This window comes from Staurois parvus, unplaced genomic scaffold (assembly GCF_062004578.1).
Source record: "Staurois parvus isolate SC_StPar_1 unplaced genomic scaffold, SC_StPar_1.0 ptg000135l, whole genome shotgun sequence".
Classification (NCBI taxonomy): domain Eukaryota; kingdom Metazoa; phylum Chordata; class Amphibia; order Anura; family Ranidae; genus Staurois; species Staurois parvus.
The window spans coordinates 6,234,300-6,260,883 of NW_028317931.1; the positions used below are offsets into that span (position 1 = coordinate 6,234,300).

General features: G+C 43.0%; 1 long non-coding RNA gene across 1 annotated transcript in view; it reads right to left on the reverse strand.

Moving 5' to 3' along the window:
• Positions 1-26,584, reverse strand: part of LOC149466009 (uncharacterized) — a 119,252-nt gene that overhangs the window by 2,402 nt on the left and 90,266 nt on the right. The gene's annotated exons all lie outside the window — the stretch shown is intronic.

Consider the following 26,584-nt stretch of genomic DNA (forward strand, 5'->3'; position numbering starts at 1 on the left):
GCTTACTATAGGGGAATATTACTATACTTACTATAGATGACACATACATATCATTCATCTACTCTTGGTCCGGCCCCAATATATGAACCCATTGCGGCCCTCAAGTCAAAAAGTTTCCCCACCCCTGGTCTAAGTCATAAGTCTCTATGCATACTTGTCCTGTTTTAGTTACTCTTACACAAGCCATAGATTATACAATTTTCTTTTCCTCCATCACGGATGAAAGGAAAGAAAATCACACCATTCCCACATCAACACAGTCAATGTTGATGGGAGAATCCCTCCCACAGCAGTATGGTCTTCTGCCATCAGGGAGTGTTGGGAGCCTTCCCTGCCGATAGAACACAAATGATCAGTGCGGGTACTAAAGTAGTTTGATGGATAGACTTCAGTACAACCAGACCGTCCAAAGATGGATTGAATCTCGCATGGTCACTAATGAACCTGATGAGACTTGATTCATCTATGGTCAGCTTTAGGGTTACAGATTATCTGATTGGTAGTTCAGTGTAAATCTATAGACTTACATCTGCTTGCTTCCGAATATTTATGCAGAAAAAAAAAAAAAAACGAACTGTATCCTTTTCCATATTTCAGGACAAAAACCTTATGTTTCTGGGGAAGCCCGATTTAAACTGATGCAAGTCCATTTTCATCCTGCTGCCCATAGACCGAACATGGGGTCTGAAAAGGTCAGCTGTCAAAAAGTGCAAATACATTGGACAAGCACAGATTTGACAAAGTGTCACCCGTCCCATTCTGCTATGAATTAGGGATGAGCTATCAAGAGTCCGAACCCACCTGAGCTATCCCACCAGAAAGCTGTTAAAGTGGATAGCCAAATCATAGACAGCAAAGGCATCCCCCACCCTGCAGCTACACGTATGCAAGGGGCATGTATGCGCACGGCTGTGGAGTAGAAAATGTCCCCGCCACATGATTGGCTGTCCACTCCAATGGTTTACCATCAGGATAGCTCAAACAGGTTCAAACTCGTGTCCAAACACTTCTGAGCTCATTCCTCCTCTGAATCACTTCACGAGTTCCCTGCTGAGCAGATTGGAAACAGACCGCATGAAAGAACCCTCAAGTCACATTAAAATGGATTTGTTCCATCATGTTTAACAGGTTTCATTGCTTATATAAAGCAGCTTCTTTCTAATGAGACTCCAAATCATTCCCGACACTTTGCCCCGTCCACACTTGAGCAAAGGCATTGCTTTTTTTGCCATTACATTTAAGGATTGGTATGTTGCAATACAAATTTTTTATTTTTTTAGGGGTTTAAGAGCATTTCAGGAACATACCATAACAGCAGTTTTACCAAAACAGACTCCACATCTGGCTGCTGTAGCAATGTATGGTGATGTACATTAGTGTGATGGGTTGCAGTGCCACCAATTAGGAAAATAATTGCAGCAACCTTTCCTACCTGGACCATAGAGGTCTGTTGTCCCTGCTATATAACCAGGCTAGTTTAACTGCCTCCCACCCGCCATATAGGCCATTGACGGACGCAAGGCAGTTCTATCGTTCTGGGAGAACGTCATATGACGTCCTCCCATTCTCACCGCGTATGCGCAGCTCCGGGAGTGTGCAGCGCGGCGATCAGCAGTGCGCTGTGTCCCTCGAACACAGTGGATCACCTATCCATGGAAAGAGTCAAAGATGTCAGCTCGGTCATGTGATCAGCTGTGTCCAATCACAGCTGATCGCATGTAAACAGGGAAATGCCGGTTATCTGCATTTCTCTCCTCACGAGCTGTCACGCTGACAGCTCGTGAGGAGAGGAGAGCCGGTAATTGGCATTCCTCGGAGGGGACATGTGCACTGATCATCAGGGCACTGATGATCAGTGTGCCCTGATGATCAGTGTAGCCCCAGCAGTGCCACCTGTCAGTGTCCATCAGTGCCAGCTCTCAGTGCTCATCCATGCCACCTGCCAGGTCCCATCAGTGCCACATATCAGTACCTACCAGTGTACATCAATGCCACATATCAGTGCACATCTGAGCTGCCTTTCAGGGTCATCCATCAGTGCCAGTCAGTGCCACCTAACAGTGCCCATCAGTGATGCCTGTCATTGCCCATCAGTGCCACCTACAAGTGCCTCCTCATCAGTGCCCATCAGTGCAGCCTATCAGTGCCCATCCCTGCAGCCTCATTAGCGCACATCAGTGAAGGAGAAAAATTACTTATTTACAAATTTTTATAACAAAATCGAAGAAAAAAACTTTTTTTTTATTTTCACAATTTTCAGTGGTTTTTGGTTTAAGAAAAAATAAAAAACCCAGAGGTGATTAAATACCACCAAAATAAAGCTCTGTCACAAAACAAATGATAAAAATGTCATATGGGTACAGTATTGCATGACCGCGCAATTGTCAAAGTGTGACAGCGCTGAATGCTGGAAATTGGCCGGGGCAGGAAGGGGGTACAAGTGCCCGGTAGGCAGGAAGGGGGTACAAGTGCCCGGTAGGCAGGAAGGGGGTACAAGTGCCCGGTAGGCAGGAAGGGGGTACAAGTGCCCGGTAGGCTAGCGGTTAAGGAACGGTTTCAATCAGTATGAAGGTTTTAGAAGACTAGCTTTGCAGTATATTAATCATGTACACAAGAGCAATGAACAGACAGGAGACATTTGTAAACATTATTAGTGATCCTTGTGTTTCCTGTAAAGTGTTGAGAAATGTTCTTCAAAATATCCTGATATCATGATTTGCTACTTGCGCTTCATACAATCGAAAAACATTTCATGCAAATATCCCCCAATTTCCAGCATTTCTAGATTCCATTTCATACATACCTGTCATTTCTCACTCCTAGACCTCAGAACCTGGGACCACTAAATGGTGGTTAAACCCAAACTTGAGAGTTGTGAGAAAAGCTCATTCCTCAGCCTGGCGATGTGTGAAGGAGGTTGAACACGGCTCCACAAACATCTGTGGCTGAACCCAAACCATGAGTTACGATAAAAGCTTCTAACTCGCTCTTCATGTGTTTGGGAAGCTACAATTTATTGAAGATGACGGCCATGTTGCTTAATGGCATCAATCCCACTGAACTCCAATAGTTATGGATAGAAGAATAACAGAGCGAGATGAAACCTGGTTTGTGAGATGAATGACCATTCAGTATGAATTTGGGTTCAGAAACAAACAGGTCATATAGGAAAGTGCAATAACCAGCGAGCCAAATAGCAACTGACCCGTTCTGTTTTACACCAATCGTGATTGTTTGCTATATTAGTCTAGATTCACACCTATTCAGGTTGCCTTTTAGGCAATTCTGCATTGTGTTTTGCGTTTTTGCACTTGCCTTTGACGCTTTTTTTTCTTGTTTCTAGGCAGATTTTAAATGCAAAACGCAGCAAAAACACAATACGTGCTTTTCTGCTGCATTCCCATTGAAGTCTATAGAACCAAAAATGTAACGTTTTGCATTCAAAAAAGTCCCTGAAACTTGCCACAAAACGCACCGGGGAAAACGCAGAGATGAGAACCTGACCCTGACCACTGCGCTATTAATGCAGCAATCCTACACTTAAAAATACATTCCCATTGATCAGTAATGAAAAGGAGGTTGCATGCTTCCCCATTTCCCACCAATGATAAGGGGGGGGGGGGAGGCCTTCCCCATCAGCAATGATAAGGAAAGGGGGGGGCCTTCCCCATCAGCAATGATAAGGAAAGGGGGGGGGCCTTCCCCATCAGCAATGATAAGGAAAGGGGGGGGGCCTTCCCCATCAGCAATGATAAGGAAAGGGGGGGGGCCTTCCCCATCAGCAATGATAAGGAAAGGGGGGGGGCCTTCCCCATCAGCAATGATAAGGAAAGGGGGGGGGCCTTCCCCATCAGCAATGATAAGGAAAGGGGGGGGGCCTTCCCCATCAGCAATGATAAGGAAAGGGGGGGGGCCTTCCCCATCAGCAATGATAAGGAAAGGGGGGGGGCCTTCCCCATCAGCAATGATAAGGAAAGGGGGGGGGCCTTCCCCATCAGCAATGATAAGGAAAGGGGGGGGGCCTTCCCCATCAGCAATGATAAGGAAAGGGGGGGGGGCCTTCCCCATCAGCAATGATAAGGAAAGGGGGGGGCCTTCCCCGTCAGCAATGATAAGGAAAGGGGGGGGCCTTCCCCGTCAGCAATGATAAGGAAAGGGGGGGGGCCTTCCCCATTAGCAATGATAAGGGGGAGCCAGGCTCCCCCATCACTAATATTACACATTGTACTCTCCATTGAATAAGCCCCACTTATCACTGCACTAAAATGCAACAATTATCCACTAAAAAATTCCCCATTGATGATCAATAGAGGGGGGCATGCTTCCCATTTATCACTGTTATGGGGGGGGGCATGCGTCCCATTTGTCAAAGATGAGTGACATGCTCACCATCACCATTGGGGGAAAAAAAAAAAAAAAAAAAAAAAAAAGGGGCTGGGGGGGTGACATACTTCCCATCACCAATGAAAAGGGAGTGGCGGGGACATGCTTCCAATCAGACAGGAAAAGGGGGGGGGGCGGGGGGGGGGGAATGGGGACATGCTGCCCATCAACATATTTTAAAAAAAATAAAAAAAGTGGGGTTATTGCTTCCCATTGATGAACAGTACTTGCTTGAATAAAATTATAGGTAGCCCCCCCAATAACAGAGGTGATTTTACTAAAACTGCAGGGTGCAAAATCTGGTGCAGCTCTGCATAGGAAGCAATCAGCTGCAGGTTTTATTATCAAAGCTTCATTGAACAAGCTGAGATTACAATCTGATTGGCTGCCATGCACAGCTGCATCACATTTTGCACTCTCCAGTATTAGTAAACCAACCCCAGTAACATATATTTGTCACATTTAAACAAAAGTGCAGCAAAAAAGCCTAAAATGTACCAAACAAACATAGAAAACAACAAACAAATCCAAACTCCACTCACCAAACATGAGTCAGCATCAGACCATGTGCTAGACAAAATAGCTGCCACTTGCACTGGTATTTATAGATCAGCCCCTTTTTTTTTCCTCACTCAACTTTATTTGCATCAATGACAAACAGACAAACTCTCAAATAGGTTAAAAAACATAGTTTTCTTTTGAAATCAGTGCCTAGATGCCTCATTTTCCTGGACAGCTGCAGTGAAGGGGAAAAAAACTAAAATAAAGTTAAAATAATGTTAAAAAAAAAAAAAAAAATTGCCTGGTGAACTCAGAACTGGTCAGCTGACACTTCCAGCCACTCCTCTTCAACTGTAACCCCTTACTGCCCAGATCCAGTGTTGCTGTTTTGCATCGCACTGCTAGAACTTGCCTGACATTAGGCTCACACCTAAGCACTTTCCGTAGCATTTTGCAGAAACGCTCTACAGTCCATTTAGCATGATTTCCTATGGGACATGTTCTCACCTGTGCGTTTTCACCCGGTGCGTTTTTTTTTGGAAGGGGTCAGGGACTTTTTGGAACACAAAAAGTTGCATTTTTGGTTCTATAGGCTTCAATGGAAATGCTGCAGAAAAACATTTATTGCGTTTTAGACTTTTTTTTTATGCATTTTGCATTTTAAATCTGCCTAGCAACAAGAAAAAAAAAAAAAATAACACCCACGACACACGCAGCAAAACACAAGTGCAAAAACACAAAATGCATTGCAGAAAGCGCTCAAACGCAACCTGCATAGGTGTGAACCTAGTCTAATGCAGGCCATAGACGGGTCGAACATCAGCCGATTTTTTGAACGATAAACGAAAAATTGCTCGTTCGATCGGCCGACGTTACTACCGATTAAAAAAAAAAAAGTCAGCCGACTAAATCATAAAGTTCACCCCATAACTTCTGTCCCTTGCAGGTCATGGCTCATGCACAGATTTTTTATCGTTAAAACGAGAAAATCGGCAGATCTTCCAAATCGGCCGCAAATTTTCCAACATGCCCGATAATCTCAAAGTGCTAAAAACCCGAAAAACAGCAGATCAATTAACCCACTAACAGTGCAAAAATCGATCGATTTTTTTCTGCCAAAAAAATTAGATCGATTTTTTTTCAGCCGAAAAATCGGCCGATTTTCGAACCATCTGTGACCGGCGTTAGGCTAGGTTCACACCTATGCAGTTTGTATTTGATCCATTTCTGAAGTGCTTTTTATTGTGCATTTTGTTTTTTTTGCACATACGTTTGATTAAAATGATTAAAATGCAAAACGCATCAAAAGCGCAGCAGAAACGCACTACATGCCGACCCTTTCCAAATGCACTGAGTAAAAACGCACAGATGTCATCGTGTCCCATAGGCAATCATAAATGGACTGTAGTGCGTTTCTGCAAAACGCTGCAGAAACCGCTTAGGTGGGAACCCAGAATAAGGTTTCTTACACAAGAAAAAAAACTGTCACTTTTTTGGTCAAATTCAGATACTAAATTAGACAAATAGGATAAATGTAATTATATATATGACCTCCTTATACCCTCAAAAAGTCAATACTTTCCACCCTAGAAAGTGTTAAATATATACAAAAAAAACTTTTTGGTGATGCAATAAATCCCACATTGAATTCAAAATCCTACATATACCAAATAATCTAGTATAATATAAATACACCAACTCAAAATAGTCCAATGTGAACTCCAAAATTATGCCCAAAAATTGTCCAAAAATTGTCCAAAATAAATCCAGTATAGTGTCCTAATTCCAATCTTTTCCTTCCAATCTGTGAAAATTATTCCTCCAAACACGTACCTCGAGAAATAAAAATAAACAATCTAGTGCAATACAATTAATTAGAAAAAAATCACCCCGTGAAACTCCACACTTCACTGCAAAAGTATATGTATTTGTGAAAAAAAAAAAATATATAAATTCAATTATACCAATCTTATTTTATAATAGTGCAAAAACCACATCAATCAAAAGTGTGCGCACTCTGTGATCACTGCTACACAGTGAATTCCTTCAACCACCACACAATAGTACAAAATACTATTACCCTCTATGTGTGTAATTAAGGCTCTACCAACATTATGGATCAGTAATCTTCCAAAAATCTTCTTTTGGGATATTTCCATGTCCTCAGAGAAATAAATGGTCTTAGGAGCAATATTCAAAACATAGGGATAACATTTATTAGTAACTCACACTTAAGAATTGGATTATCAGCTCCAGCTATGGTTTCTGTCCGCTTAGACAAACATTTCCTCCACCATGTGTATTAACAACCTAAAAAATGGCCGCGGCGACACTTCCGGTCTGCATACGTGCGTCCTGACGTCACTCCTTTAACGCGTTTCGTCACTTCCGGACTTCATCTGAAAGGATACAGACGTCCTACTCGTTGCTCCTTTTATGTTCATGCCTCTTATTGACTTGAGGCTGCCGCCGCCATATTTGAACAGGGAAAATACCGCAATCTCCCCCTTTCTCTTACTATGTTTTAAAAAACTCGGACCTAACATATAACGGTCCGCTCAATAAGCATATATCACAGGTGAAAACAGGGTTCAGATAAATGTTACCTATAAATATAACATATCCATCTAATCTCTCCTATTAATCACCAATTTACATATATACGAAATACAAAAATTCTTTTATATATACAAAATTAAAATCAATAATCAAAAATACCTATTCTTATATTACTTATTATTCCACATAAAGAACAATTAAAACTTCATATTATTCACCCCTAAGAAACTTTTATTATAATTTACCCACTCTCATATATAGTATTAAAATATCTCTATTTATAATATAGTTTATACTCCCTCTAGTGGTTGTTCTAAAAAAGGTATTTATAAATTCCCACATATAATTCCTATAAATTAATTTCTCATTCACCCATTGAAAGAATTTATTAAAAAGAACAATTTGATTCAATAAATAAAACCCCCTAAATTTTATATATATGAAAATTAAATTGAATTTATTTTTTTTAAAATAAAATTCTTTTTACCAAAAAGATCCTTTCTGGCATATTCTATTCTAATATCTTGTCTAATTTCTGTATTTCAATAATCTTTTTCATCATGCTTAATCATCCTAAAAAATTCATCCTAAAAAATACATATTGCTATTATCAGATAGCCACCCCTACTTATTAATAAATACAATCAAATATAGACTCCTACAGATTAATTTACTAACCATACAATAAATATTCGCTCCTACAAATTGATCTAATACCAGGTACTCCCTCTTACTTATTAATTACCTTCACAGCCATGGATATATTCAGTCTAAATTAAAAATCTGAAATAAAATAATTCAAGTCTAACTCTATGTTTAGAACTCTTGGTTTCAGAGTATTTAGCCTGAATATCCAAAAAGTTTCATTTTGGGATAATTTTTGAATTTTATTCCCACCCCTCCAATGTCCTTTTACTGTATCGATACCACAAAACTTTAATAGACTTGGATCTGAATTATGATGTTCCTTAAAGTGTCTTGAGACACTATGATCTTTCTTTCCTTTTGCAATATTTCTCACATGTTCCTCCAATCTTACATGCAAATTCCTTTTAGTTCTTCCAATATATTGGAGGTGGCATGGACATTCCAACATGTACGTTACATACTGTGTATTACATGTGATGAACTGCTTAATGGGAAAAGTTTCCTCTGTTGTTTGGGATCTGAATGATGGGATCACCCTATCTTTAATCCCCGTTATTTTGCATATTCTACACTTCTTGCAAGGATAAAAGCCTTTAAAATCAAACATCTTACAAATTTTTTGTCTCGGTGGAGATATCACCCCTTTTACTAGTGTACTTCTAAGATTATTTGTCTTCCTATAAATAAAGGACGGTTTTTCTGGTAGTATTGTGGTTAAAATCTTATCCTTTTTTAAAATTGGCCAATGTTTCCTGAATATTTTTTCCATTTCTTTATACTGACAGTTAAAACCTGATATAAAAGCATAGTCCATTCCCTTTCTCTTTTCTCTTATTCTTTGCTTTTTCTCTATTTTTCTTTCACCTAAGTAGTTTTGGCTTATTTTAAATCTGATCTTCTCTAATCTCATTGGGTCATATCCTTTAGCGACAAATCTATTCTTAATGATCTCCGATTGTACAATGTAATCTTCTAATCTAGAACAGTTCCTCATAACTCTTGTAAATTGACCTTTTGGTATGCCTTGAATCCACCTAGGATGATGGCAACTACTTATGGGAATGTATCCATTTCTGTCTGTTTCTTTAAAAAAAGTTTTAAATAATAACTTATTATTCACTTTAAAAATAGTCAGGTCTAGGAAATTTACCAATTCTGTACTAATAAAATGAGTAAAAGTTAATTCGTAACTGTTTTTCCCAATGAAATCTAAAAACTGTTGTAAACTCTCATGGGTTCCATCCCAAACTACCAGAATATCATCTATATATCTTCTCCATACTTTTAGACCACTCCAATTTTTTCCATAAATTTCCTTATCTTCCCATTTTGCTAGGAAAATATTGGCCAGACTTGGGGCAAATTTCGCGCAATTTGTAGGAGCGAATATTTATTGTATGGTTAGTAAATTAATCTGTAGGAGTCTATATTTGATTGTATTTATTAATAAGTAGGGGTGGCTATCTGATAATAGCAATATGTATTTTTTAGGATGAATTTTTTAGGATGATTAAGCATGATGAAAAAGATTATTGAAATACAGAAATTAGACAAGATATTAGAATAGAATATGCCAGAAAGGATCTTTTTGGTAAAAAGAATTTTATTTTAAAAAAAATAAATTCAATTTAATTTTCATATATATAAAATTTAGGGGGTTTTATTTATTGAATCAAATTGTTCTTTTTAATAAATTCTTTCAATGGGTGAATGAGAAATTAATTTATAGGAATTATATGTGGGAATTTATAAATACCTTTTTTAGAACAACCACTAGAGGGAGTATAAACTATATTATAAATAGAGATATTTTAATACTATATATGAGAGTGGGTAAATTATAATAAAAGTTTCTTAGGGGTGAATAATATGAAGTTTTAATTGTTCTTTATGTGGAATAATAAGTAATATAAGAATAGGTATTTTTGATTATTGATTTTAATTTTGTATATATAAAAGAATTTTTGTATTTCGTATATATGTAAATTGGTGATTAATAGGAGAGATTAGATGGATATGTTATATTTATAGGTAACATTTATCTGAACCCTGTTTTCACCTGTGATATATGCTTATTGAGCGGACCGTTATATGTTAGGTCCGAGTTTTTTAAAACATAGTAAGAGAAAGGGGGAGATTGCGGTATTTTCCCTGTTCAAATATGGCGGCGGCAGCCTCAAGTCAATAAGAGGCATGAACATAAAAGGAGCAACGAGTAGGACGTCTGTATCCTTTCAGATGAAGTCCGGAAGTGACGAAACGCGTTAAAGGAGTGACGTCAGGACGCACGTATGCAGACCGGAAGTGTCGCCGCGGCCATTTTTTAGGTTGTTAATACACATGGTGGAGGAAATGTTTGTCTAAGCGGACAGAAACCATAGCTGGAGCTGATAATCCAATTCTTAAGTGTGAGTTACTAATAAATGTTATCCCTATGTTTTGAATATTGCTCCTAAGACCATTTATTTCTCTGAGGACCTGGAAATATCCCAAAAGAAGATTTTTGGAAGATTACTGATCCATAATGTTGGTAGAGCCTTAATTACACACATAGAGGGTAATAGTATTTTGTACTATTGTGTGGTGGTTGAAGGAATTCACTGTGTAGCAGTGATCACAGAGTGCGCACACTTTTGATTGATGTGGTTTTTGCACTATTATAAAATAAGATTGGTATAATTGAATTTATATATTTTTTTTTTTCACAAATACATATACTTTTGCAGTGAAGTGTGGAGTTTCACGGGGTGATTTTTTTCTAATTAATTGTATTGCACTAGATTGTTTATTTTTATTTCTCGAGGTACGTGTTTGGAGGAATAATTTTCACAGATTGGAAGGAAAAGATTGGAATTAGGATAAATGTAATACTGCAAAGTGCAATAAGTCCTACGGAGGTCTCTATAGTAACCTGTAATTTGATTGGTTGCTACGGGTTACTACATGGTTACCAAGTGTCCCGGACCAGGAGGGAAGGCCAGGGATTGCGGACATTGTTCAGCAAGCTCTGCGTCCTGCAAGGTGTCCCATGATATACAGGGTGGCAGTGAGGTGACGGGTGCTGGAACACAAAGCAGCCGCCATTGTAGTCGAGGTATAATTGTGGCTTCAACAAAGAGGAACGTGCGATTAGGAAAACAACCACTGAACACCAATGTTTATTTCTGCTCTCACTGACACCAATGATATGGGACTTATATATGTCACTGACACCGACTTACCACTTAGCCCTGGTTCACACTGATGCGGTGCAGAAATCGCACCATTTTCTGTGCGATTTTCTGCACTGCATCATAAACCGCACCTCGTTCATGCAAACCGCTGCGGGTGTGTATTATAACCTCTTCACGCCGACCGCACACAAATGTGTGGCCTCCCAGCATCTGGGCCTAGACGCCGAGCGGCCGTACATTTGCGTTCAATTATAAAAAAAACGATGTGCTGAGAGCACGCGCCCTGCGCACTCCCAGCACACATGTCCGGTACTCACGGAAAGGTCCCGGTCTCCTCTTTCGATCGGGACCTTTCCCGATCATGTGACCGCCGTGACGACACGTCACGGCGGTCACATGATCCCTAAACCTCGCCCCCACCCGTCCTGCCTCCCAGCTTCTGAAACTCTTAAAGGGCCGGGAGGCGCCGGCATGAAGGAGTTAAGTCAGCAACACCCCAAAATCGGGTCACAAACCGTGGTGCAGAATCAGATCACGTGGGTGTTCACACCTACGCGATCCGAAGCTGGTGCAGACAAGAAAAAGGGTCCTAAACTTTTTGGGTGCAGATGCGCTGCGTTTTAAGCCATACAAATAACGTGTGGTTCAAAATTGCACCCCACAGAAATCGCATATGATTTGCGCTGGAATGTGGTGCAGTTCCTGTGCGAATCACATGTGATGTGCCGTGCCGTGCTGCATCAGTGTGGACCAGTGTTTATACCAATATCAGGGCTTATTTTTACTCCCCATATCACCAATGTTGGGGATTATTTTACTGCGATGACACCAAAATGGAGCTAGTTTTCTTCCCACCAACACCATCAGTGGGGCTTATTCCCTCCTACTGACACCAATATGGGGCTTATTTTATTCCCACCATCAATGGCATTTATTCCCTTCTACTGACACCGATATGGGGCTTATTTTATTCCCACCATCAATGGCATTTATTCCCTCCTTCTGACACCGATATGGGGCTTTTTCCCTCCTATTGACATGGGTGTATTTTATTCCCACCAATAATGGCGCTTACTCCCTCCTACTGACACCGATATGGCGCTTATTCCCTCCTACTGACACAGATAAGGGGCTTTTTTTCAATCACACCAACAATGGTGCTTATTCCCTCCTACTGACACCGATATGGGGCCTAATTTCTCCTGACACCAGTATGGGGCCTATATCCTCACACGGACACCAAAAATATGGGGCTTATTTTCCTCTTTACACTTAAATAAATTTGGACTTATGCTTCCACTGTCACCAGTGACGGGGCTTATTTTATACCCACTGGACACCAACAAAATAGTTTAACATCTTCTTAATACCAACAACGTTTTTTTTTTTCCCACTGGCACCAATGGGGCTCATTTTACCCACGCACTGACACCAACGATCAGACGTATTTTACTCACACTGACACCAACAATGGGACTTATTTTACTCCCACTCAGTGATATGTAGCTCATTTTAATTCCCTGACACCAACATGGGGACTATTTCATTTCTACTAACACCAATGATGGGGCTTATTTTTCTCCTCCCCTCCATTGATACCAATATGGTTTCAATTTAGTTTAGGCACACCACTAAAAAAGCACACTGAGGATGTCCAAAATTTCAGTTCTTGCTGAATACGTAGAGACACAAAGACCTTCTGATCCATAGACAGCCCGTCCCATTGGCTGAGGAAGGCAAACTGAAACACCCTAATGTGCCGGTTGGCCCACTGGAATGGCCATTGGCAAGATCCAAATGAGGACAATGCAATCCCTTACTGACACAAATGCTGTCTCCATGACTCTTTGTATGCAAATTTTCATTTCAGAAATTTTGCAGTTTTGAAAAACCACTTTACTTCTTTGGATATCAAATACTATTCCAAGATACTTCAATTGAGAAGGGGTTAACTGCCTTTGCTGTTTGTTCACTAGCCAACTGAACTTGGAAAGGACTTTAAAGACAAGGCTGTGATGGTTCACGCTTGAGCATGCAACAATTATAATGTCATCCAAACAGTGGAAGAGCCTTATCCCCAAAAGATGTATTACTGCCACCACTGCCAACAAGATCTTTGAAAAGATTCTTGCTGCTGTGCCAATCCAAAAAAAAACGGCAGACACCTGAACTGGAAGGGACTTTTGGCCATCACAATTGTGGCGATTCTCAGATTTCCCTGGTGCTCTGCACAGATCAGTACATGGAGGTAAGCGTCAGCTAAGTTGACTGACACTAACAAGTCTTTTCGCTGAACTATCACCATGATTGTCTGCAAGGACACCATCTTGAACCTCTTGATGTGTATGTTTTAGTCAATTTAGTCAAAGCAAGGCAGGTTGGAAAACTCCTGATGCATTCAGTACTATTAAAAATTTGGAGAAAACCCCCAAATTCTGTTCTTCCGGTGACATAGGCACTATGGCCTTGTTGCACCATAATTCTTATACATTATCTTGCAAGAATCAAACGATTCAGTAGTCAACTTTGTAATTCTCTACTGTACTTCCACTTGGGACTGGTTGGGTGCACTTTCAAAATATTTTTAGATGTCTTAGCAACCTGCTCTGGATTTGATTCTATGTAAAAAGGGGAACTCCAAGATACCTTCACTGTGATCTGGTAAATATGCAGCCTGGTCTATAAGATTTGGCCTCCTGAACCCTTTTGAAGTCTAATTGACTTGAGCAAAAAGATAGCTGCTTCCTCCTCTGCAGCCCGGTCTTTCCTCCTGTCACTTGCTCAATTGCGTCATCCAGCGGTATGACAAATAACCTCTCATTATGGGGAATGTCATAGAAGGCTTGTGTGGAAGTGCTGTCCACCTTCCAGTGGTGCAACCACAAAGCTCTCTTGGCTGTGACTGAAATATCCTAGCACTTGACCTTCAGCAGAGGCTTTGATAGACCTACTACAGCTGCCAGGTTCTGCTCTTCCAGAATGGTGCCAAATCATGCAAGTTCCACGTTTGAATTAAAAGCCATTTCCTAATGCTTTAGACATAGAAGTTAAGACTGTTGCTGGATGAACAAAACCTGCCATAGAATAGACTCTCTAGAAGTCTGAGAGCCAGTTTACCACAATTGCTGTGATGCGTTTTGCCATTTTCCAGATGCGTTCCATACAGAATAAAAAAATACAACATGTTCTACTTTTGCTGACTGCACTAGAACACACTAAACTGGTGTGAACTAGGCCATTGCAATCCATGGTAAACACTGTCCATGTGTTTTTGATGCAGAATAAAAACACACCAGACTGCAGTTGGCGTGAACTAGTCCTGAGCCCACTTCTTGATCCATAGGATCCATAAAGGCAACTGAGTTATTGAAAGTCAAAGACATTTGATGTGCCAGATGCTGGATCCACCCCTGGAAGTACATCTCAAACATGCATCAGTCATGTAATGTAAATTGGCCTTCCTATCAGGTTTCTCCCATTCTTCATCAATGAGCTCTTACTTGGTCATTATGGGAAAAGAAGGCCCTTCCTTCTTCACATTTGCAAATATCTGCATGCTCTTTTCTGATACTAAAGGGGCCAATGAGATTGAAATCAAAAGCATGCACTGCCAACCCTTCATCCGCCCTTTGACTTTTATGCTCTTTTTTTGTCTTTCCTGTGGCATGGATATTTGCTGCATACTTTTGGCTATAGCCTCATAAATATAAGCTTTGAAATTTGCACATCTGCTTCCTTATCAATTGTCACTTTAATTGCAAATTAATTTCCCTACCACTGTGGACTGCAGGCCTAACATGCACACTGAGCTGAGCTAGCCATTGCCACATGAACACCACCCTGTGTGGTAACCTAAGGTATGTAGATTGTCCAGGTCAGGATATGACCAATGGTGGGTCTTATGTTTCTGGGGTATTTGCATTTAAGGCTTCTCAAATTATACAAAACACCATCATTTGCAGTCTTTGAACGCACTTTTAAAAAAAATGTCCCATGTTGCCCCCTCCTACCTTTGCTCATATCTGTGCAAACAAATATGGAGAAAATCATATTAATCTCCTACAAAAAAAGACAGGTATATGGTCCCTTTAAGACCCATCTGCCTTCATCAGCTTCAGAGGTATCAGCAAGGTGAGCTTGGGCAGCCTTTCCAGAAGTACACACAGAATCTGAGACAAAACTAATCAAATCTCCAGGAGCACACAGCACAACAGGGAAGCAACAAGTCTACCTCACCAGAAAAAACTGGCGAGAGAGAAGCCAAATCCTCTGTTGACTTCTAAGACTGTTTATGCCATTCCTTGGTGGCTGGAGGCCACTATCCCATATCCCCCCATCTCCTTGTCCTCATCATCCACAACCGCCATTAGACTGAAAATAAAGCCAGGCTTAGGTTTGCCCCCTCATTCCTTTACAACCGAACACATTAATTACACGGGTTCTGAGGCATATTTATTGCAGATAAGGCACTGAGTGAGTTTAATTACCACCTTAATCAGCCACATAACCTGTGTAATCAATATGTGTTCAATGTTGAAGGGATGAGGTGGCAACCCTACACACAGGGTCTAAACAAGACAGGAAAGACCCAAAAGGGAGACCAATGGTGACATTGCAGAGCTTACGAATACCACACCTGTACAATACTGCTGCTGTTTAAGGCTGGCCATACATTATACAATTTTCCTGAGATTTTTGCCTTAGATTTACCAAAAACCATATAATATGAGGTCAAACCTAAACACTTTCAATTGTATGTAATCAGGCAGACCCTTGTACTACATAGTGGAAGGTAAACTAAAAGGAAAATTGTATAGCGTATGGCCAACCTAAGCAAAGTTGCTTGCACCCCAATACCCAGAAGGTTTACTTGCAAGTATCTGGGTCTTAAAACACCAGGAGAGGGTGAAGATATACTTGAAGCAACCAAAGTACTTATCACCTGGAGCATGACCACAAAAGAACAGTTCAGTTGGTGAGCTGCTGACTATTATTGCGGTAACAAGAGGTGGTCCTGTGGGTTCCAGAGGAAGAGTAAACCCATTGTGTGCTGACATGAGGTAAACCAGGAAAAAAATGTGCTCCAAAATATACAATCCCTACCGCTATATAAACAAATTCATACAAAACTAATAAATCACAAAAATTGATAACAATTTGTCAATAGACGAATATTCTATAATTACTAGTGACCACACATAAATATTATCAGAACACCCTTGTGTGATAATAGTACATGATTAATACGGTTCATATAAAGTGCAAACACCATGGTCTAAAAGTCACGTATGACTAGTGTCTTCATCTGATCTCTAGTGCAATCCTCCTCCTACTACATAGGAGCCTCTTCCACCAATTGTGTCTTTTGGGTGTGCTCTCACCTGGGATAAATTACTGGAGGCCACATCAGCCCTACTCCACACCCCACAACGAATCCTCTGTCCTCTCTCCTTAGGCTACTTTCACACTGAGGAGTTTTTGGAGCATTTTTGAGTAAAAAAAAAGTGCCTGAAAAGCTTAGGAAAACTGCTTCCCTGTGTATGTGAATGTATATCTATGTATGTTCAGGCATTACGGTGTAAAAACTGCTTGCAGCATCTCTGCGGCATGTTTTGGGAGTTTAAAAAAAAAAAAAAGCCCCCAAAACACCTCTTCCCATTGAAATCAATGGAAAACACCTGAAAAGCGCCTTAAAAACGTCTCAAAAAATGCTTCTGAGAAGCGGTTTTGGTGCAGTTTTTTAAGTCATGGGTCCTTTGAAAACCGCCCAGAAGGTGCGGTAAAAAACACCTATGCGTTTTTCTGTGCTTTTGCGGCGGATCAGTGTGAAAGTAGCCTTATGCAGGCAAAAGACGGGACGAAAATCGGCCATTAAAAAGAAAAAAAAATCGGTCATTCAATCGGCCGATGTTACCACCAACGGTAAAAAAATTGGCCGATTTTCGTCCCGTCTACGGCCGGCATTTTTACTTCTGTCCCTTGCAGAGAGCTCCTTCTCTGATTTTTTATCGGTAAAATGATCGGCCAATTTGCCCATCATTGCTGGGAAAATCGACCGATCGTCAAAATCGACCGCAAATTTTCCAGCTTTACCGATAAAAAAATGTGCCAAAACCCCGAAAAACAGCCAACCAATTAACCCACTAAAGGTGCAAAATTTGTTTTTTTCAGCTGAAAAATCGGCCAATTTTCGACCCTTCTATGGGGGTTAAATTTAACGCTATGCATTTGATATGTTTTCCCCATATCAATTTCCACTATGCTAATGCAAATTTTTTTTTTATTGGATTTCCAGTGCTACTATTGATGGGACTTTAGGACTTAGAAATCCTCAAGCCTGGGATCACAGAATTGCATGACAAAGAAAATCACATTATATTCCAACTTCAGGGCGATTTCAGCCCCATAGACTTCTATCTTATCTCATAGAAGTCATATTAGCATAGATAAGAAACATTCCTATGCGCCTTTTATGGATCCATGTTTTTTTATAAACTAGGTTCACACTGAAGCTATTTTGATCCTTCCTTCGAAAAACCAATTGATCCTTCCATCGATCAATCGACCCTTCCTTCAATCAATCAGTCAATCGACCCTTCAATCACTCGATCGACCCTTATTTCAATCAATCGATCCTTCCTTCAATCAATCGATCCTTCCTTTGATCAATCAATTGATCCTTCCTTTGATCAATCAATCAATTGATCCTTCCTTTGATCAATCCTTCATTTAATCCTTCCTTCAGATTGATTGATCCTTCCTTCTATCGATTGATCCTTTCTTTGATCAATTAAAGGATCTATCAAAGGAAAGATCGATCAACTGAAGGGTCAATCAATCAAAGGAAGAAACAGTTGATCGAAGAAAGGGTTGACCAACCAAAGGAAGGGTCAATTGATAAAAGGTAGGGTCAATAAATTGATCGAAGGAAGGGTCAATAGATCGATCAAAGGAAGGGTTGATAAATCAAAGAAAGGTTTGATAGATCGATCAAAGGGTCGATCAAAAGAAGGGTCAAAGGAAAGATTGTTTAATTAAATTGTCGATCAATCATTTGAATTAAGGCCCAAAAATAGCAGCTGTATCAAAATCCATGAATGACGGATGACCAGAGAGAAGAGGTGAGGGTTAAATAAAAAAAATAACACTGAATACATCAAAGTTGCATAGGAATGTTTCTTATCAATGCGGATGCAACTTCTGTGAGATTACATACAGGTGAAATTCGAAAAATTAGAATATCGTGCAAAAGTTCATTTATTTCAGTAATGCAACTTAAAAGGTGAAACTAATATATGAGATAGAATAGAATATAGTACAAGATGGCGCCCGGCGCAGCCGCATGACCGTCAGCTCCGGCGCCCCCGCACTCCATCCGCCACCACCTGGGCCTCTGAGCTGCCACCGAGGTCCCCACCAACACCCTGAAGGGGCCCTGGACCCTCCGGCGGAGCTCCGGCGGGCCGAGGCGGCTTGAGGCCTACCACGGCACCCGAAGCTGCGGTGTTTCCTGCCGGCCGTGGCAGAAATCGCGGCGAGGATCGCGGCCGCGGTGGGATGCCTCCGCTCCTCCGGGGAAGCTGCGACCATCCCCACCGGTCCTACTGACACCCAGGAGGGGTCCGCTGCCATCCTGATGTTCCGGGACACCAGGTACTCTATCAGGGGCACCCACTACCCCACCAGGGAGCCCAGCCGCCATCACACCGCCAGCCAACAGGGACACAAACAGGGGCACCCACTACCCACCAGGGACTGCAAACCACCAGGGACCTTAGGCTACTATCCCACCAGGGATCGCTAACCCACCACCCCACCTGGGATCGCACGCCCATCACCCCACCAGGGACCGTAAGCTCACCACACCGCCCTCCAGCGCGCTGTCCCTCCAGCGGAGATCCGGTGACTTGTTGCCTACCATGACCCCTGAAGCCCACAGAGGACCGTGAACCGCGGAGGGCTGAGGATCATCGCCGAGACGCCCCACCCCGGGCTCCACAGATACAAGGAAGCAGCAACCACCCCCACTGGCACGGAGAGGGTAAGCCGTCATCGGCCCCAAGTGGGTAAGCCACCGCTGCCACATCTGCTCCCCACCGTGCTCCACTCAGCCGTGCCCCTGCCACCGCACAGCCCTGAGCCCCACTCCATCCGGCAGAGGCGCCCACCAATGCCTAGCCCATTCCACCTCCGGACATCGGCCCACACCACCTCCAGACGTCGGCCTATACCACCTCCTGCCGCTGGGCCTCTAGCACCTCCTGACGCCGGGCCTTCAGCACCCCTGACGCCGGGCCCTCAGCACCCCCTGATGCCGGGCCATCAGCACCCCCTGACGCCGGGCCTTCAACGCCTCCCGACGGCTGGCCGTCAACGCCTCCCGACGCCGGGCCCTCAACACCTCCCGACGCCGGGCCCTCAACACCTCCCGACGCCGGGCCCTCAACGCCTCCCGACGCCAAGCCTCCAGCACCCTCCTGATGCCGGGCCTACAACACCTCCAAACACCACGCCCCACGGCTCGTCCAGTCGCTGAACCACTGTACCCACTGACGCTGTGGCCACAACACCCACGGACGCCGGCCTACAGCACCCACAGACTGCAACCAGCCAGCTGCGGCCCCAGCCGCCCACCACTCCCACTCCCCTCCTACGATTGGACACTGATGAACACTGATAATCTCCGACATGGCATAACGGACTCTCCCCATCCTCACATCCTGACTGAAACCTCCCTCCCCCCCGACCCGACCAGCACTCCGCTCACCCTAGCATGCTACCTGCACTCCTCCTCCTCCTCCTCCTCCTCTCCTCCATTCCCAAACTTGCCTCCCTCTACTCCCCCAAAACAGCTCTACATTGCACCCTCACTTCTTCCTTCTACCCTCTACGCCTCTCACCACCTCCTCCTGATACTCCGCTCCCCCGCCGACCCACACGCTACCACCAATAGACCCACACGCTCCTGCACATCCCATTCCCATGCCACCTTCCTCACCCTTCTCCTTACCGCAGGAGACATCTCCACGAACCCTGGCACCCCCACCTCCCCACTCGGCACCCCCCTACTCCCGCCAGCCGCCGCAACCCCCTCAACCTCATATCTGTCCCCCTCCTCCCTGCATCCACCCCTCCTCTCTCGATTGCACTCCTGAACGCCTGCTCGGTTTGCAACAAGCTCACCGCCATCCACGACCTCTTTGTCTCCCACTCTTTCAACCTCCTAGCCGTCACTGAAACCTGGATCCAAGCCACTGACTCCACCTCCCCTGCAGCACTCTCCTATGGAGGTCTCGTCTGGACCCACTCACCCAGACCGATCAGCCGCAGAGGCGGTGGGGTCGGTATGCTCCTGCCACCGCTGAGCACTTTCCAGGTCCTCCCTAACCCCCCCTCCCTATCCATCTCCTCCTTTGAGACCCACTGCATCCGGCTCTTCTCTCCCACTGTTAGGGATCCGGGTGTGACCAGAAACGTGTGGACTGACACAAGGAAGTAACAGGCTTCAGGAATGATATAACAACAATATAATTTATTATTAGCCACCCAAATATATAAAACGCACAGTAAACACACCAACCTTCCACTAATATTAGTATGTGCAGGAACACAGGCATAGTCAGGGCTGGAGAGGTGGAATGGTCAGGCCGGCCGTATGGTTAATAACCGTCTGGTGGTACCTCTAGCAACCCACAGAACGGGATTCCCCAGGGCACGGGGTCTAAGCCCCAATCTGCTTATTCACCAGGGCCCCTGATGGTAGGGATGGACTTGGAGCAGACTGAGACCAGGTCGCGACCCTTGAGTGTACCTGACTTTGGTAGAGGGAACCGCCGGAGGTATGTATCGGAAGAGAGCCTGATGTATAGAGGCTGGCAGACCTGGGCAGTGATGACCTGATCCGTGCAGGATGGATGGATGACAGAGTACGTGTAGCGTAGTCAGGCAGGCCGGGTCGGTAACAGCAGAGGCAGAACGGTACAGAGCAGCGGACAGAGAGTAGTCAGGTCACAAGCCAGGTTTCAGCAACAGGAGGTTAGGTAATCAAGAGTAAGCAAAAGGATAGTCAGACAAGCCAGGGATCACAGCAGGAGACGGTCAGCAGAGGTCAGGATCAAGCAGGGTCGGCAACAAGGTATCTCACGCAGGAACAGAGGAGCAGGGAACAGGGAATGAAGACCATACGGCAATGTGAGCATTGCACAAGCTGGTTTAAATAGCCCGCCCGGCGCTGACAGGCGCACCTGGGTCCTAGTGCCTGCCCGGCCGTCATTGGTAACAGGCGCGCCTGGGTCCTAGTGCCCGGCTGCCTGTATGTCTTGTCAGGATCCTACGCCTGTGCAGATTCGTGCGCCGTGGTGATCTCTGGGATTCCTGACAGGTAGGGAGGTGTTTTGTACACCAGCATAGAAGAACTTGGCAAGCTGAGGACCCTGCTGTGGTTTTAAATACATCAGAAGCAGTTTTGTGAGTTAAAGAGAAAGCTAGGACCTCACTGGATTTCTGGCAGACTATCAGGTATTTTTTGTACCTGCAGCATTCTTAGTGAATCAAAAAATAAATGTATTGATTTTTTATTTTACTGAGACAAGCCATAAATCCGAAGTGAGGTTTTTTTTATTAGCTCCCCTAATCAAATGCTTTATTCTTTTCTATAAATAATCATAAAACAATGTATAAGGAATATTAGCTGCCAGTTTTAAAGAAAATCATTAACTTTTTTAGTGCACATTTATCATACAGTGGAATTGACATTTTCTTATCAGACAATGGTTCCCTTCAAAAGTATTTCACCCCACTATAAAGAATGTCCAGATTGCTCATCCATTACCATTTCATTTGTAGCACCCTCCCAGTTTGCTAGTTGCTAGGTAAATTTAGTTGGCCCCCCTATAGGCAGAGGAGCAGGGGTTCATTGTTGTTGGGAGGCTGTGCATTGCTTCATAGGCTGTGGCCTTGTTACCTTCCCCTATCTTCTGGAACTCAGTGGATATTTCCAGAACATATTGGTGGAGGGACATAGGCTGCGGTATGAATATTCAAGGAGTTTCCAGCAATCCATGTGGAGGCAGGCCCAGACGGTAGGGAAGTAACCCATACATATTCTGAAGCCTGGCAGTCTGTGAGCAGGGTTCAGTCATCTGGAAGAGACACCTGTACTAAGTGCTCTGATCCTGGGGTACAGAGGAGAGGGGGAAGAGAAGAGAGCTCTTAAAGTTGTGAGGTATGTGTACAGGTATCGGGAGATGTTGGATATATACCTCTGATGTTTCATCAGTTTTTGTGTTTAGGTTTGTGAGACTCATTGTCTGGTCATTCATGCTTCAATTAGTTTTCCAGAGTTTGTGATACATTTATCAGTGTGCTTATTGTACCTATGGATATACATATAATACACTAATAAATCACATTTTTAATATTATTTAATATTACTATTTTGGTGAGTTTTTGTTTTCTAGGTAGCACTACCCTCTTAGGGATTGCTGTTGAATTTGGGTCCCCCTATAGTCCTGCACAGTCAGTCAATTAGCATTTTCCACACAGCTTTCATCCATGGGCAGAAATCAGGCTTTGAGTGTTGGTTTTGTTGTTTTATTGAAGGGATTACATTTGGATGGGGTAAAGGGGTGTATAGGATGCCCAAGGGAACCGAAGTCTGAGGACAACTTCCTGAACTATTCACAGCTTCTTCTCTCTGACACACAACCTTTGTTGGAGTGCTAGCCAGCAGCTCCAGTTGTACCTCCCCAGACTCTAGGTGAACTTCTTTTCACCCAGCAATCTGAAGGTTCTCTTCCTGAGCGGAGGATCTGGCTGCTGTTCTTTTAAGTAAGGTGTACAGTTACTAGCAGAGGGCTAATCTGGTTTCCCACTGGAGTGTTTCTTCCTCATCCACCCAGGGGGTGCAGGTGTACTCACTCATATCCACTCGTATACCGCTTGCGGGTTGGCAGCTGATACCAGGCCTATGAGCTGGGCTGCTCCTTCCCTGCCATACAGGTGGTCTTCTCTCAGGGGACCAGTGAGTCCTGAGTTTTACTCCTTTCCAGCTCCAGGCTCCCAGGCAGGCCCCATACCTCTAGGCCTCCTGGCAGCCTTCCTTCTCCAGACTCACATCTTCCTGCAGCTCACTCCTCTTCAACCACCACACTCCTTGTACTGAGCAGGCTTTAACACTAAAAGAGACTTTTAAGAGAGTCCAGCCCTTTGCCAAGCCTTCTTTTGGGAATTGGCTAAGGTCCCTCAAAAGTGCAACCAACTACTTCTCAGACCCATCCACTGCCTCCAAGGCCCTCCTCTGAAAGCCTCAGAACAGGAGGAAATTCCAGAGGGTCTGGCCTGCAGAGTCTCTCAGTCCTGACCAGAATTTGACCCCTCTGGCTATTCCACGTGGGCTGTTAATAAGCTCCTCTCTAGACATCAGGGTCTAGCTGCCCATAGTTAAATTAGGAGGATGCTACGTCTAGAAAATGTATTTCCCTTTTTAATGCTTTCTAAGATTCACTGGCTCTTTCTCTCTTCCTAATCACCAAGCCAATAAAAAATATCTAAGCAGCTTCTTTCAATTCAGGCTCACAGTGTAAAAAGCATACCCTAGCGAAAGTTTGTTGCACAAGAGTTTTAATTGTGAGGATAAATGTTCTAAAAGAGTCTTTAAGGAGTAGAGATAAAACTGCATCCAAACCATTGTGAATCCCTATCCAGTGGAAACTTACTCGCTGACTCCACATGACTCTGTTAAAGCGGTATAAAACCCCAAATCAAACTTTTATTACATTGCAGCTTATCAATTCTTGGATGTAATGGCTGTATTCATTTTCTCTCCTTTCTTTTTCTCTTTCTTTCTTTCCCTCTTTCTTTCTTTCCTTTCCTTTCCTTCCTTCCTGTAAGTCTGTTTCTTTTCAACAAAACAAGCTGCCCTGCAGATGTAACAGTTCACAGGTTAAGACAAACCATTTACTACTGACAGGGATGCTTGCAATGATCGTTTTTTATTTATTTATGTAAAACCTTTATCCCTAAAGGAACAAAACTGTTTGTTGTAACTGCTAAAGTGTTATGGGGAGTTTGGCTTCAATTTGTTCAGAACTTCTTGTCACGGTTGCCCGATCGCCACCCTCAACATGCGACAATCGCATGACCGCGACCAACAATAATACGTCACGCCCGCAGCGTCAGACCCCAGACCTTCTCACCAACTCGTGACCAAAGGACCGGAAGATCTAAAACCGCGGTGTGACGTGCGTAACAATGCCACACTCAGCTGCGCCCCGCACAACGATTGTCCAGCTAATGGAACGCAATCGACGCACCGGCAGCCTGAATGCGCTTGTTACTGGGTCGGGTTAATTATGCAACTAACCCTTCACTGCCACCACCCCTTTTTGTACAGAGAAAGGGGAAACTCTCTTTATCAAATATACACTGTAATGGTTGAAAAGTCGCCTGTCCAATACGGTCACTCCAGGCCGATTGGGCAGAGGATTAAACAAACACAGTAGCGTCTCTTCAAAAGGCAGGAATTCGTGAATTGCAAGTAAGCGCTTAGAAACAGTTTAACACTTTCAGAAAGAAAGATTTATTACTAAAAGAGTCAAACAGGTGCAATAAAATATTTACAAAGAAAATGTAACTATATATATATATATATATACACACATACACATACAGTGGGGATTGAAAGTTTGGGCACCCCAGCTAAAAATTTGTATTAATGTGCATAAAGAACCCAAGGAAAGATGGAAAAATCTCCAAAAGGCATCAAATTACAGATTAGACATTCTTATAATATGTCAACAAAAGTTAGATTTTATTTCCATCATTTACACTTTCAAAATAACAAAAAAATGGCGTCTGCAAAAGTTTGGGCACCCTGCAGAGTTAATATCTTGTACTGCCCCCTTTGGCAAGTATCAGAGCTTGTAAACGCTTTTTGTAGCGAGCCAAGAGTCTTTCAATTCTTGTTTGAGGTATCTTTGCCCATTCTTCCTTACAAAAGTCTTCCAATTCTTTGAAATTTCTGGGCTGTCTGTCACGCACTGCTCTTCTAAGGTCTATCCATAGATTTTCAATTATGTTGAGGTCAGGAGATTGTGCAGGCCATGGCAAAACCTTCAGTTTACGCCTCTTGATGTGATCTCCCGTGGATTTTGAGGTGTGTTTAGGATCATTATCCATTTGTAGAAGCCATCCTCTCTAACTTCAGCTTTTTCACAGATGGCATCAAGTTACCATCCAAAATTTGCTGAAATTTTATTGAATCCATTTTTCCTTCTACTCGTGAGATGTTCCCTGTGCCACTGGCTGCAACACAACCCCAAAGCATGATTGATCCAACCCCATGCTTAACAGTTGGACAGAGGTTCTTTTCATTAAATTCTGTGCCCCTTCTTCTCCAAACGTACCTTTGCTCATTCCGGCCAAAAAGTTCAATTTTAACCTCATCGGTCCACAGAACTTGTTTCCAAAATGCATCAGGCTTGTCTATATGTTCATTTGCAAAGTTCAAACAATGATTTTTGTGGTGAGGACGTCGAAGAGGTTTTCTTCTGATGACTCTTCCATGAAGACCATATTTGTACAAGTATCTCTTTATAGTGGAATAGTGTACCACAACTCCAGTGTCTGCCAGATCTTTCTGGAGGGATTGTGCAGTCAAACGTGGGTTTTGAATTGTTTTTCTCACAATCCTGCAAGCTGTTCTGTCTGATATTTTTCTTGGTCTTCCAGATCTTGCTTTAACTTCCACTGTTCCTGATGACTGCCATTTCTTAATTACATTCCGAACAGAGGATATTGACATCTGAAAACGCTTTGCTATCTTCTTATAGCCTTCTCCAGCTTTGTGAGCGTCAACTATTTTCAGTTTCAGTTTTCTAGACAACTGCTTAGAAGAACCCATGGTGCTGATTGTTGGGGCAAGGTCAGATGAGTCTGTGCATTTAAAACCTTTGAGATTGACATCACCTGGTCTTCCCAGACGATGATTGAGAACAATCCATGACACTGGCAGGTCTCAGCTTTGCAAAGGGGGCAGTGCATGGTATAAATTCTGCAGGGTGCCCAAACTTTTGCAGATGCCATTTTTTTGTTTTCTGTTATTTTGAAAGTGTAAATGATGGAAATAAAATCTAACTTTTGTTGACATATTATAGGAATGTCTAATCTCTAATTTGATGCCTTTTGGAGATTTTTCCATCTTTCCTTGGCTTCTTTATGCACATAATACAAATTTTTAGCTGGGGTGCCCAAACTTTCGATCCCCACTGTATATATATATATATGCATAGAAAACATATCAGCACAGAGATAACAGGGAG